This window comes from Camelus dromedarius, chromosome X (assembly GCF_036321535.1).
Source record: "Camelus dromedarius isolate mCamDro1 chromosome X, mCamDro1.pat, whole genome shotgun sequence".
Classification (NCBI taxonomy): Eukaryota; Metazoa; Chordata; class Mammalia; order Artiodactyla; family Camelidae; genus Camelus; species Camelus dromedarius.
Genome location: NC_087472.1, coordinates 22,724,952 through 22,740,631, shown reverse-complemented (window position 1 = coordinate 22,740,631; position 15,680 = coordinate 22,724,952).

Sequence of the window (15,680 nt, the reverse complement as noted above, 5' to 3'; positions counted from 1 at the left end):
CACTACAAACATATAAGGATACTATGTATCTTCCAAACTACCAGAAGCGGGTAAGTTGAAAGAGAAAGAGAAAAAAATCAATCAATCCCAAAAAGGCAAGAGAAGAGGGAAAATATTTTGGAGAAGTAGAACAGAAATAATAGAGGAAGAAATTTAAATCTACCAATTTAAGCTTAAACGTATCAATAATTGCATAAAATGTAAATAAACTAAATGCTCCAGCTAAAAGTAAAGATTATCAGTCTGGGTTTTTAGAAGTCTAGATATTTTTAAAAGACATCCCTAAAACACAGGGACCCAGAAAGTTTGAAAGTAAAAACAATGGGAAAAATAGACCAGGCAAATGCCAAGATCAACAAAAATTAAGCTGAAATAGCTAGATTGATATCAAACAAAATAGACTTTAAGGGAAAAATAATTACCTGATTTAAAGAAGGTTTCTATATATTGATAAAAATTCACCAAGAAAATGTAACAATCCTAGTTTTGAATGTGCTCAATCACTTTGAAGTATGTGAAACAAAAATTAACAGAACTACAAAGAGAAATAGACAAATCTACCACCACAGTGAGGGTCTTCATCTCTCTCAGAAATTGATAAATGAAGCAGACAAAAAAATCAGTAAAGATGTAGAAAATTTGAACATCAAATCAACCCGTTTGATCTAGTAGATACACATAGACGGTGGTACCTAGCAACTGGAAAATAAACATCCTTTAGAAGAACACATGAACAGGCCACCATGTACAGATCATTCACTGATCAAAAACACTTAGCCAAAGGGACAAGTAGGGGTCAAAATCCATCCCATGCTCCACTTGCCAAACCACATGCTCAGGTGTGCTGCTGCTTCCACCTGGAAGAAAGGGCACATTTTCCTAACTCACATAAAGGAAATGTGTCATCTAGTGGTGGTCCAGCCCATGGAACATTTATGAAAATTAATCATATACTAGATTTTATAAACCAAATGTCAACAAATTTCAAAGACTCAATCTCATACAGTTCATATTTTCTGACTGTAATGCAATTAAATTGGAAATCAGTAACAAGAAGATAAAGAAAACACCTATGATTGAAAATGTAAAAACATACTTTGAAACAAATCACAGGTGGAGGAAAAAAGTCATACAAAAAATTAGAAAATACTTAGAACAGACCAAAAATGAAAATATTACATATCAAAACTAATGAAAAATGATGCATTGCAGCTAAAGTAGCATTATAGAAAGAAATTTATGTTCTTAAACTTTAGTATTATTAAAGAAACAAGGCTAGAAATTAAAAATCTAAGAGTCCAATTTAAGAAGTTACAAAAAAACAATACAGAGTAAATGAAAGAAAGCAGAAAGAAGGACACTTTTAAATAAAAAGTATTAATAAAAAGAAACTATCCAATAAAAAAATCAATAAAACCCATAATTGGTTGAAAAGTTCAATAAAACTAACAAACCTCTGGCAAGACTGTTTATAAAAAAGAAGAGAGAAGGTACATATAAATAAATATTAGGGACTGTGTCAGTTGGGTTGATGACAGGAAAAGGTGACATACTCAAAGGGGATAATTAAAGAGAGTCTAATAAAGGAATCATGCGCAAGAGTGTGGGCAGGATTAAGGGAAACCAAAAACTAATGGAGAAGCACCTCAGGGCTCTAGCAATACTGGGAGACATTAGCACCCCTAAGCCTGAAGGGGCAAAGGGAGGGAGTGGTTACCAAAAACTAAGGAAATAAAGAAAAGTAAAATAAAGAAATAAGGAAACGAACATTCAACAGGAACTGTGGCCTTCTGTAGAAGAATCACTGCCAACAGAAAGGGAGTCTGGGGAATAAATACCCTGACCCTTCTTTCCTTCTGCCATTTTATCTCCTGATGATACCTCCCATTGGCTGGTGGCTGCTAGAAGCCATAATGCACGGGAGCCTGGAAAATGCAGTTAGTAATGGGTCAGGGCACAGAGCAGGGTCGAGAAGGATGGAAAGTTGATCTTGAAAGGGAAGACAGAATTTCTAGCCCTGTTCATTCTTTGTGCCCCTCCACACTCCTCTTGCCCTTTGTCCAGATTAAAAGCCCATGCCCTCAAACAGAATGTACAAGTTCCCATCAGCTACTGTATCAGTGCAGGGTGATGTCGATTCATTCACACTCCTATGTGAAATCCAAAATATCAGCCACCACGCATGCTTTTCATATAAAGCAGAAGGGAAAACAGTTGCCATAGTCCCTGCTTCTGTGGCTGGAAGCAAGCCCTAAGTTGATTATCATAGCTTTCTTCTTCTGCCACCCACTCCATGTTTCCCTTGCCCTCTGTCAGCATCTCAGTAGGACAGGATACATTACCTGGTGGAGTGACCTAAACCTTCACCCCCACAAGATCTGAATTCTTATAATCTTATCTTGACAGGGTTACGAGTTTTTATTGACCAGTACTATTAAGCAAGGGAATGATGAGGCACTCCATTGAAGCCCCTAGGTTCTAGACCTCGTCCTCTTTGCCTCCATTGTGTAGTAGCAGCCTCATTTGCCTTTGGTGATCAGGATAGACCACCCTGATCTGTATAGTGACCCCTTGTCTGCTTGTCAGTTCAACAATATAACTAGCACAAAATGGTGGGAGGGGAGTCAGCTTCTAAAACATCGGAATCCTGACATGTTCCCTGGAGGAAATATTTCTCCCCTGGGCATGAGAACCTCTTAACCCACTAAGTTCAAGATGTAAGGATAGGAAGCAAATGTTTCTTCAAATGCAGGGGTCATTCCCACCCCTACCTCTTGAATCCTGGACCCACACATTCTGACTATAAGGGAGATGATTTGTTATATTGGCCCTAGTTTGAAGCATATACTAGATTCCATAGGACAGTACCCCAAACTTGCAGGCAATAGTGCCACAGCTGAGCCTTCAACAGGAAATTGCACCATTCTCCCAAGCCAGTTGTTTCTGGGTGATGGGACACGTGAGAAGACCAGTGAATTCCATGGGGATGAGCCTATTGCCACACTTCCCTTATGCTAAACTGAGTTCCTTTGTTAGAAGCAAACGTTGAACGGGATACCATGGTGATGAATCAGGCGTTCTGTGAGTCCACATGGTGGTGCTGGCAGAAGCACTGGAAGCATGAAAAGCAAGTTCATATTCAGAATATGCATCTATTCCTGTGAAGACAGTGGGTGCTTCCTTGGTGTTGGAAGGGGTTCAATGTAACCAATCTGCCACCAGGTGACTATCTGGTCCCCTTGGGTATGCTGCCACTTTAGTGTCTTAGTGTTTGGTTTGCCAATAAGCAGGTTGCCAATTCAAAGTGGTAGTAGATACATCAGCTTTGGTGAGGGAAGACCCTATATATACATCCCATCCCAGCTGCCATGGCCATTTTGTACACGGGCCTACCAACCAGGCACTAGACTGGCTGAACATCAACAGAATGGTTCATCTTATCCACCTACCTCTTTACTAGGCATCCTTAACACCAAATTCCTATCTTTTTCTTTCCACGCTCTGCACCATCCAGCAAACTTGTTAGTCTCTGCCCTTGGGTCAGTCTATATCAGTTTATTAGGGCATTTCTACTTTCACCAAATAGACAATCAAATATACTACTTGGTAGGATCTTCCTTTGCCTCTGTCTTCAGGGACCATCTCCGAGTAGGCGGTCAGACAACTGCAACCCACTTCTACCAGATGCCAGCTTACCACATAGACCCATCTATAAACCCACAGGCCTACATTTTCTTGCTCTGTTAAATGATCAGAGAGAACTCTCCTGAGGCCCTATGTGTGGGCTGATGGAGAGGCAGTGATGCCACAGGAGCAAGCTGCATGAGAGTCTGAGCCACTTCCTCATTCACTTTACTTTTATCTGCTAGGATCTGATTTCATACACAATTTCCATTGAACAATGGAATGCTGCTGCACACGGCTGTTGGACGGTTGAGTGGATTAGAAAACACACAGTTCATAATGGGCAGTTCAAGTCAGATAGTCTCTTGGTGTCCTACGGCCAGGAACTCAGTGACTACCAGGGCCTAGTAGCCATCTAGGCATTACCTTTCAAATGGAGAATAACTGTCAAGTAAGGAAAGCACGGCCTCACTTCAGCACCCCAAAGGACTGTGCTGTGCCGCTGGTAGTGAGGCTTCATAGAACATCTCTGTCACGAACTCTTCCAAAACCGTTGGATCTGCAAGTCCTAAGGCCCAAGTAAAAGGCAGAATGTACTGCAACCCAGACTGGCTGCAGCAGCTTTTCTTGCTTCAGATCCCACTCAAAACTGGCAGCCTTAGAGGTTGCTCAGTAAATGGGTCAGAGCAGCATGACCAAATATGGTATGGGTTGCTTCCTAAATCCAAAGAGGTCCACCAAGTACTGGTTTTTTTCTTTGTGGTGGATTGTGCAAGTTAAAGACAACTTCTCTCTTTGGAAGAGATATCCTGACATTGCCTGGGTCACTGGACCCCTAAAAATGTCATCCCTATAGCAGGCCCCTGAAATTTCATGGGGTTCATCTCCTATCTTCTGGCCATAAGGCATCTAGGGTGCTTGATTCCTCCTGCCTCTCAGATTCATTAGCATAATGCCATCAGTGTATTGGCCCAGTATTATGTCTGTGGGATAAAAAGACAATCAACTTCCTTCTGGAGTGGCTTATGACAAGAAACAGCATAGTTTAAGATAACCCTGAGGTACGAGTGAGAACAAACTATTTCTGATTATCTTTTCTGATAATATTTGCTAGGGCAATAGGTGCCAGAAGCTGTGTTGATGTGCTCTAGGAAAAATACCATAGTGGGAACCACAGTTGTGATCGGTGTCACTGCCTGATTAAATTAACACTAACCTGGAAGCATTCTACAAAACTTATATGGCTTTTCCCATAGGCCAAACAGGTAAATTATACAGAGGCATGTGGTTGGAATTATCACACTTCCAATTTTCAAGTCCTTGGTGGTGGCTCTAATCTTTTCAATTGTACCAGGAATTTGGTATCACTTTGGTTTACCTTCTTGGCAGTAGGGGGTGAAAAGAGAGGGAGGTACAGATCCAGGGGATGCTACTTGACCCTTCCTATAATAAGAGCCCTCTCTCCGTGGATCAGTGGGTCAGAAAAAAAAGTGTGCTAATTTTGCAAGTTTCCAGTGAAGTAAACTCAGGCCAAGACTTAATTTGTCACCTGACTCCATACATCCCCACCCTGGAGATGGATCACAGTGGCATATGGGGTCTCTAAGAATTAGCATCAGTTCAGAGCCAGAATCTGATAACCTTCAGAAGGTTCTGGATATTTCCTTTTCCCTGGTCATGATCCCCTAGTAAATGACCACAGGTCACAGTCTGAGGAAGGACTTGGACAATTTGCAGAATATATCTGTGATAGCACTGCAGCGGGGTACTTTCTCAAAGAGATCTGGCCTCCCCCTTAATCAAGGGGCTCCAGGTCTACGAACTGGCTTAGTAGATCTGGGGACAGAGTAAGAGTTCAGGAGTCTGCAAAGTTTCTGCCCACCAGACCTAGAATTTTTCTGCTTCTACATGTCATATCTATTTTATACCTAGGGAATTCCATAAACAATCATCCACTCCAACAGATGGAGGTCAAAACACTCTGACACCACTCTATCCCTGTGCTTTATTACATTAATTGCACCCACCTTAGTTCTGACAGTTAAGTGCCATCGCTTGCACTCTACCATTTAGACCCTATTATTCCTACTGAGATCAGGGAGCCCAGTTCTCTTGAAGCATCTGTCACCATCGTCTCTGGCCTGCAGAGGATATTCTGCAGAGCTTTTCAATAGTGCTAGTGCTCCTCTCACCAATGTGTTTCTCCATGCCTCACTGTAGAGTATCCTCCCAGTAGGGTAACCAACTTGTCCCAATTTTCCTGGGACTGTCATGGTTTTAAAACTGAAAATCCTACAACCCAGGAAACTCTAGTGCACAGTAATCCTATGCATGTCTGGAAGTGGTCACTGAGACAGTCACATGTAATAGATCCACTTTAACATTCCCTTCTCCTTGGGCATTACAGGCTACACCGAAATTTAACAATTCTTATGGGAGTGAAGGCAATGAAGTGTTGGGGGTTGATCCTAAGGAGAATCAGCATTCCTTGTAAGGCAAACACTCTAGTGGAAGTCACTAGAAAGTTTTATGTGGAGGAAGGCTGGTGGTGTTAGACAAGGGATATAGGACTGCTTCTACTGGCAAGGTAAGTTCAAGAGAACTTGGAGTCTTCATTTTTCTCAGCTTCATCTGATTTTGCCCAAATATTTTCACCCAATGTGTTAGGATCCTATTCTTTCCCCAGGAGTGCCCATAACTTTAGCCTAGGAGTCCTAGCAAGGCTATAACCTTAACTGATGCTGTACCTCTGCAATATGTGTAATCAGTCCCTGAGCATGATCTTCATACCTGTCCTGCAGCTCCAGGAGAATAAAGACCACTTTAATGGTGGAATTCAGGCTCTTTGATTTTCCACTATGATCTGAGTTATACATTCAAGGCTTTTCATTTGTCCTCTTTTCTGTGTAAGCTCTCTATGAGCATCAGAAGCAGTTAGCCCTAGCCACATCCATTGCAATCGTCATTGTCATCATAGGGACTAAGTGCTCTAGCCACTTGATTTCCAAAAGCTTTGCCCTCCACTTGTATTTCATTTCAAGCCACTGTGGGTGATAATTTGAGTAATCATCATTCAGTGCATGCCACGCATTACAAGTGTCCTATTTCCCTTAGAAAAGAGGTTGTCACAGATTGCATTCTTTAGGAGACAGAAGCTGAAACCGAGTTAGGCGTGCAAACGGTTCACCGGAGAGTGAAACCTCTAAAGGAAATGAGGAGGCGGTAGAACAAGGCAGAGGCAGTACAGGCAGGCAAGGCAAACCCATATGCCAAGTATGTATTGATTCCATTAAGGACAACTCACTGTCCCCTCCAAGGTGGAAGGGGTCCAATATAATTAACTTGCCATAAGGTGGCTGGCTAGTGTCCCCTCAGTCACTGGTACTGTATAAAGAACTCACCGTTGGTCTCTGCCGTTGGTTTCTTGGGCACTCAGCAGTAACTTTAGCTACATCAGCCTTGAAAAGGTGAAGCCCACACTGCTAGGCTCAGACATAGCCTCCCTCCCCTCTGGCATAACCACCCACTCATGGGCCCATTGCATGAGTACTGAGTGGCTCAGGAGAAATGATTGGCTAAGGAGAAATGTTGGCTTATCCACTTGGCTGCTTTTTAATATCCTTTGCAGTGAATGCTCTTTGGTGGATATTAACGTGAAACACAAAACTTGCACACTTTGAGCCCACTCCCAGAGGTCTATCCACATATCCCTTTCACAGATTCCTGCCACTGGTATTCCAGCATTGTTCCTTCTATGCCTCCAGTGAGCAAAGGTACTTGCCACTTCCCAGGATTCACTGTATGTCCATATATCAGGCTTCCGCTTCCTCCACACAAAGTGAATGGCCAAGGGTGCTGCCCACTGGAATGATTTCCCTAAGGCAGATAGGAAAAAGGGCAAAAGAAGTGGGCCAGCATTTTACAGAGGAGGCAAGATGAATGTAATCAGAGCAATGCAAAAATAACATCATATTCTATATACATGATGCCACCCAATTACCAACAATTCAAATTTCAGTGTCCATAGGTAATGTTTTATTAAGATACAGCCACACTCATTCATTTACATATAGTCAATGACTGATTTCACACTACAGTGGCAGAGCTGTGTAGCTGCCTCAGACTGTGCGGCCTGCAAAGCCAACAACACTTACTGTCAGCTCCTTTTCTAGACAGTAAAGTTTAAAAATTTTTTAAGTTAAAATTAAGGTAAGTTAAACACAGCATTTCAACATTCCTAGCTCATTCAGAACATTCTTAGACATAGCATAGAGGAAAGACTAAGGAAAAGAACTGATGTCTTTCTACCTGGAAAAGATAGCTAGGAAGAGAGCTGGGGGAATGCTAACTAAAAATGAAAACCAAAGTCAGTGGGTCTCAAACTTTAGCATGCATCAGACTCCCCTGGAGGGCTTGTGAAAAATACAGACCACTGCCTACTCCAGGCTGTTTGATCCAGTAGGTCTGGGGTGACAATTGAGAATCTGCGTTTCTAGCAAGTTCCCAGGTGATGGTCATGTTCCTGGTCTGGAGACCACACTATGAGAACTGCTGCCCTAAGAGTTACTAAGCTGAGGCACTTCAGTAACCTGCATCAGAATCACCTAGATCCCTGGCCTCATGGGGCTTACGTTCGAGTGGAAAAGTGATATAATAAAAAACAGATGCATAATGTCATATAAAATAAAGCAGAGTAAGGGCATGGAGCGTGAAAGGGCATGCTATTTAAGACATGGTGGTCAAGTCAGGCCTCTTTAAGAAGACAGCATTGGACAGAGACCTTAATGAAAGGAGAGAGCAAGCTATTAATATGTTAATATTCATGTTCATTCATATTATGTTAAAATGTGAGGGAAGAGTATTCCAGGCAGAAAGAACAGTCAGTGCAAAGACCATGAGACAGGAATGTGCTTGATGTGTGTTCCTGGAACAATTCAAAGCCAAGAATTTGACTCTGTTCTTTCTGGTTCTTTGTGTTCTTCCTTCCCCAGGGCAATAAGCTTCAGTTTATTCTCTATCACACAAACAGGGTCACACAATACAGGCTGTTCTGTAACTTGCATTTTCCCATAATGATAAATCATGAACATTCTTTCATGTCAAAATATTTAAGATCAGCCTCATTGTTTACAAAGGCTGAATATTTCATTGTAGAAATGTATCAGGGATTTACTTTTTTTAAATCAATGATTTGTAGTATCACCAATTTTCTATAAATGAACATGTAGATTGTTTCCAGTTCTTGGCTATGACCCAGAAAATGATGTAGTATGTTTTCTTCATATGTGTGTGTGTGTCTACTTGTTCGTGCATTCCTTTAAGCACTAAAAACTTACTGAGCTGGTACTATGTGTTAGGTATTGTGTTGTATGCTGAAAATACAATGGTGAACAAAACAGACATGGCTCTTGCTCTCATGGAATATAAGGTCTACTGGGGGGGGGGAGAAAATCATACAACAAATAGGCAATTGCAAATTGTGAGACAGGCCAGCAAGATATGGCAGACACCATTGTTCAGCTAACCCAACTCCCACTTCAGCCAGAATTTTGGCCAATGAGCCAAAGTGGGTTGTGGTAAGCAAATGATGGCCCTCCCCTCCCCACCCCCAACACACACACCGTGTCCTAATCCCCAGAACCCATGGAGACGTTAAGTTATGCGGCAGTAGGGGAATTAAGGTTGCAGATGGAATTAACCTTGTTAATCAGTTGACCTTAAAATAGAGAGCCTAGCCTGGGTTATTCAGGTGGGCCCAATGTAATCACAAAGATCCTTAAATGTGCCCAGACTGTGCGCCAGAGTCAGAGAAGGTGATATGGTGTGACAAAAGCAGAAGTCAGAGTGATGTGATTACTGGCTGTAAAGACGGCAGGGAGCCACCAGCCAAGGAATACAGATGGACACCCTTCAGAAGCTGGAAAAGGCAAGGAAACCGGTACTCCCCCTAGAGCCTCCAGAAGGAGTGCAACCTTGCTGACACTGAATTTTAGCCTAGTGAGACCCATTCCAGCTTTCTGACATCCAGAACTGTAAGATAATGAACTTGTGTTGTTGTAAGCCACTGAATTTGCAGAGATTTGTTACAGCACTCATACGAAACCAATGCATGGGTTCTTTTCCGATACAGCTGTTGTCCCTTCCTCGTCTTCCTTAGGTTTGCCTTGCATGCAGAGATGGAAACATCATCTAGTGACATCAAGGGAAAGGCCCAAGAACTGCAAAGCCATCAGCCGTGACATTGTTGAGCTGCTGAATAAATGCCAGCAGCCCCTAACCTCCTGCCTTCCAGTTCTGTGAGAAAAATAAAGTCAGAGATTCGTGCAGACACGAGCATCCCTGAGTGACAAGCAGGTAAAAATAGAAGGGGCTACGAGACAATGTCACAAAGACCTAACCTGAGCACAAAATGTGTGTGCTGTGGAACTTCTTTTTCTGTTCAACATCCATTCCTCTTCCTATTTGGGGGGAAATCCCCAGTGTGTACAGCATCAGGGGACTGCACTACCAAACCCCCCACTTCACGATTGAGAGAGACTCTCACCCATGCTGGGTTGGGATAGTGTACAGATGGCAGGAAGTGCACTGGTTTGTGCAGTAGCTCTAGCACTTGAAAGATGGAAACCTTCTGGCCTGCGCTGTACACTGGCTGAGCACACTCCCATGGCAGAAAGTCCTCAAGCAGAGAGTGGCAGGTGCTGGCGGGAAGCTTAGCATGGCTGAAGCAGGGAAATATGTTTCTGCTATGAGAGAAAAGAGACTATTTACTTGGTGACTATGTGTTTGTAAGAATGGGGAGAATAAACCTGGGAATGGATCTTGAGTGTACTGAGCCAGGGAGGATTATAAACTGGATATGGGAGAGTTTATTGATATTGGAACACTCTCCCATGACTCAGGATTAACGTCCTGGCAAGGCCACCTGGAGCCAGTCCTAGTATGCTGCTGGGATGGCTCCTTGAAACTTGGAAACAACAAAGCCTATATAGTAAATGAAGTGGAGTTGTTGAAACTGCCTTGACTGAGAGAAGGGCCAAAAGCTCGTAGAGGTGGGCAAACTGGAGTGGCTTTGTTATGTAAGACCAGAGAACATGCCAGTTGACAATGTCCCCCGGGAGGGCCCAGCGGACACTTCTTTTGTTAAGGCAATAAGAAATGTGTTCCCTACCATGTTAGAAAGCTCGATGGTGGCTGTCTTCTTCGGTTGGGGTTCATGATAGGGTAGACTGCTATATTAACTTGGCTCCTTGCTGTCAATGGGGATGATAGGAATCCAGACTAGCAGAGGTCAGATGGCAAGAGTCAACTATCAGAGTCAAGGTGAGTGCAATAACCATAATGGACAGCAAGTCTGGAATGGCAAAGATGGGGCTTCCCCCTGTAGGGGTATGTAGAGATGGCTAAAAAACTGGCATTCCTAGGAACGACACAGATGGCAAGCTGTATTAGTTCACTAGGGCCACCATAACAAAATACCGCAGACTTAGTAGCTTAAACAGCCATCACTTATTTTCCCACAGTTCTAGAGGCTCGAAGTCCAAGATCAAGTTGTTGGCAGGGTCAGCTTCTTCTGAAGCCTCTCTCCTTGGCTTGCAAATGTCTGCCTTCTCACTGTGTCCTCAAATGGTCACCCCTCAGTCTGTGTATTGTCTGTGTCCTAATTTTTTCTTCTTCTAAGGACACCAGTCATGTTGGATTTGGGCCTAACCAAATGACCTCATTTTACCTTAATTACCTCTTTAAAGGCCCTATCTCAAAATATATCACATTCTGAGGTCCTGGGGGTTAGGACTTTAATATGTGGATTTTGCAGGGGCACAATTCAGCCCCTAACAGAACTCAACAAGGATACTGCATATAAAGGTGGGGGCAAAAAATAAGAATAGTTGAGCGGTAAACTGATGCCAGTTACCACAATGGAAAAATCATGATCCTTTGCCTAGTTTCCATCCCCAATCAAGTTCTCAGATCCAGAGCAGATCAAGAAAAGAAAAGGCCGGGTCACCCTGAAGAGGGACCCTGCAATGCCACGGCAATCACATAGTTATGATTCCAGCAACTCTACCTCAAGAGAACTTAGGCTATTTATAGCGGGGAAAGACGAATACTGTTACTTCAGGGCCCCCTATCAGAGCAGGATGGATGGAGGCCTAGTCAGAAATGGAGTCCTGGCCCAATTTCACAGTGAGTCCAATGGATCCATACCCATTCTGTGGTCATTTCTCTGGTCCCTGAGTGTATTCTTGGAAGAGACATATTCAGCAGTTAGAAGAATCCTCAAATTATTCCCTCACATAACAAGTAGAAGCCATTAGGACAGAAATGGCTAAGTGGAAGCTTCTGAAACTCCCTCACCCAGCCAAAATAAGAAGCGATGCCACATCCTGACCGGGCTGCCAGAGAGTAGTGCCAGTTTCCTCACCTCCTGCTCAGGCAAGACATTCTGAGGTGTGCTCCACCGTCACCTAGAAATCCCCAGGAAGTCTGAGCCCAAGTTGTCCACAGCCATACCCGCTCACTAATGCACCTTGCACTGGTTTCCATCCTTCCATGCCCCACTTTTCGTTTCCCTATCGATGCTTCGTAGAATCACCTCCCAAAGAGATTATTTGTACTCAAATCCATACCTCGGGGTCTAATTCTGGGAGAACCCAACCTAACACATCTTCTTTCTGTCATCTGTTTATCCTGAAAAATATACACATATAAACGGTTTTCGTTGTTGTCATTGTTGCTGGTTGTTGCCCCAAAAAAGATCGTGTCATACACACTATTCTGCAATAATCTTTTTTCATTTTATGCTTTATGGAAATTCTTCCAGGCCAATAAGTTGTATATCTAATTAATATTTTAATAGACGTGTCATATTCCATAGTATAGGTATACCATTCTCCTATTGCTAAACATTCAGGTAGTTTCCAGATTTGCCTCCACAAACCATGCTCCATAAGCATTCTTGGACATACAACCTAATGAACCAGTACTTCTATTTACATATGACAGACTCTGAAATTAAGGACTGCTAGGTCAAAAGGTAGGTGTATTTTGCTTCTAAAATCTACCTCCAGATTTCTCTCTAAGAGGGTTCCAGTAACTCGATTCCCACCAGGAAAGCTGAGAGTGACCCTTTCCCCAGTCCTTGATGGCAAACAATGCTGTTACTCCTTTAATTTTTAAATCTTAAGGATGGAAAGAGTTGCTCATTGTTACTGTAATTGGGAAGCTAAACATCTTTTTACTCACTAGCTGTTTAGATTTTTTCTTCACAAATTGTTTATTCATATCTTTCACCTTTTTTTTTCAATTAGGCTTTTAGGTTCCTAGAATTCGTTGTGTATTAGGAATATCACTCCTATATGGATTGTACATATTGCAAATACTTTTTCTAAGTCTAGAGTGTGTCATTTGATTTTGTTTATGTTGTTTTGAAACATAAAAACTCTAAAAAACCTATATAGTCAATCATGTTTATCTTTTTTAAAGGCTTCTGCATCTCATTTAAAAAGGTTCCCTGACCCCCTCAAAATGTTCTTCTAGAACCAATAAATGTTCTCCAAATTTTCATCAAATATTTTAAATTTCTTTTGGTAAAATTGTTCATCCAGCATTGTAGATCAGTAAAGTGGGAAGAAGCTAGAATGATTCATGCAGTAATGGAGTAGAGTTGGAGACATCTGTAAACAAACCATGTTTAGCTTAATGTAGATATGGATAATTACATATAAAATATTTATAAATATGAGTATACACTCTTGTTTGTATACCCACATGTATCTCCTTGCTCTGTCAGCTGAGAGGGCCTAGAAGTAACCACATCCCAGAGGCAATGGGCACACCTAACACTCAGATCTTGGTTTCTGATACCATCCTCCAATAAAAGGAACCAGGGAGAAATGTCCGATTCTAAAACTGGAGCAGGGAATATACAAGATGTGCCTGAAGTGCCCCAAAGTAAGAAAGTGATCCAAAACAAAACAAAGCAAAAAAACAAAACAATTCACAACAATGAAGGTATATCAAAGGTACACAGGAGCCAAACTGAAAAAGCTCCCACCAGCCAAAGCTGGAACAACCTAGGTAACAAAAGTAGCATTATAACCCAAAGTATAAAATAAGTATCCATGGATCATACTGTTACAAAGAAGCGAGACAGAGAATACCTACTTGTGGTTGCCAGGGGGGCGGAGGGTGGGAAGGGATAGACTGGGATTTCAAAATTGTAGAATAGATAAACAAGATTATACTGTATAGCACAGGGAAATATACACAAAATGTTATGGTAGCTCACAGAGAAAAAAATGTGACAATGAGTGTGTATATGTCCATGTATGACTGAAAAATTGTGCTGAACACTGGAATTTGACACAACATTGTAAAATGATTATAAATCAATAAAAGATGTTAAAAAAAAAAAACAAAGAAACGATTAAATAAATAAATAGGGGAGAAGAGACAAATCTCCCATTCAGAAGAATTCTGGATAATTTATGTAGATACTCTGCCATCAAGGAGGTGCATACAACTCTCCACTGAAGTGTGGACTGTGCGTTGTGATGTTCTTCTGAAGATCACAGTATGTCAAGGAGAGGGGTAGTCATTTTTCAGGGCAGTAACCTGACAAACACTACCTCAAACAGATGATCAAAGTTTAATACCAACAGTGAAAAGTTATATTGATAATATGTCCTCTTGATATGTGATGAAATGGCATGTTGCTTCTGTGGTCTTCTTCCCCCAAATCTGTAACCCTAGTCTAATGATGAGAAAACAAACCCCAGCTGAGGAACATTCTACAAAATACCTGACCAATACTCCTTAAAACCATCAAGGTAATTAAAAATAAAGAAAGCCTGAGAAACTGTCACAATCAAGAGGAGTCCAGTGAGATATGACTACTAGATATAATATGGTATCCTGGATGGGATCCTGGAACAGAAAAAGGACATTAGGGTAAAACCAAGGAAATGTGAATAAAGTATGGACTTTAGTTAATAAAAATGTATGATATTGCTTTATTAATTGTGAACAAATTATGACAAAAATACCATCTATACTAACGCAAGATGTTAATAAAAGAAACTGAGTGTGAGGTATATGGAAACTATACTATCTTTGCAATTGTTTTATAAATCTAAAATTATTTTAAAAATAAGTTTATTTAAAAAGTTGTTCAGTCATGTGGATTATATTTTTATATGGTATGATATATAAGCATGGCTGTGTTTTCTTTCATGTGGATAGCTAGTTGTGCCAACATCAATTTATCAAATCATTGAATTAAATTGCTGCTTTTTATCTATTAATTTACTATGCATATTTTGGTTTTGTTTCTGAACAATTGTACTTCACTGGTCTATGTTTTATTCCTGTACTGATACCATACTGTTTTGATTATGAATATTTTATGGTACTTTCAATATCTGGTAAAATATATTTGCAACTAATATCACAAAGGACAAATTTCCATAATATATAAAGAGTTACAATAAAATCAATAAGAAAATGAACAACCCAGCAGAATAATAGGCAAACAAGATGAGCATATAATTCATAAAACCATAAATAAAAATGGCTCTTAAACTTGTGAAAACATGTTCAAACTCAGTCATAATTAGAAAAAGGCAGAATGAAACCATACTGAAATACCTTTTTCACCTCACAGATAAGTAAAGATCAAAAAGTTTAATAAAATGCTATTTTTGTGAGAGTTAGAAAAATAGGCACTTTCATACATTGCTGGTGGGAGAGTAAATTGTTACAACTTTTATGGAGAGCAGTTGGCCAATATCTATAAGAATTTTAAATGTACATGCTATTTGACTCAGAAATTCTATCTAGAAATATCTTACATATACTTAGAAATACACAAATACACAAAATACAGTGTTATTCATTGAAACATTTTTTAATGTAAAATTGCTTTATTATTTAAGTATCATGAAGCAGAGATTTATGGTGTTTGGTGAGAGTAATCTAGGTACATCTGGCCTGATAGTCATGGAGCTTAGGGAAGTTTTCCCCAATATCAGATAGAAACATTATTTTTAACAGCAGAC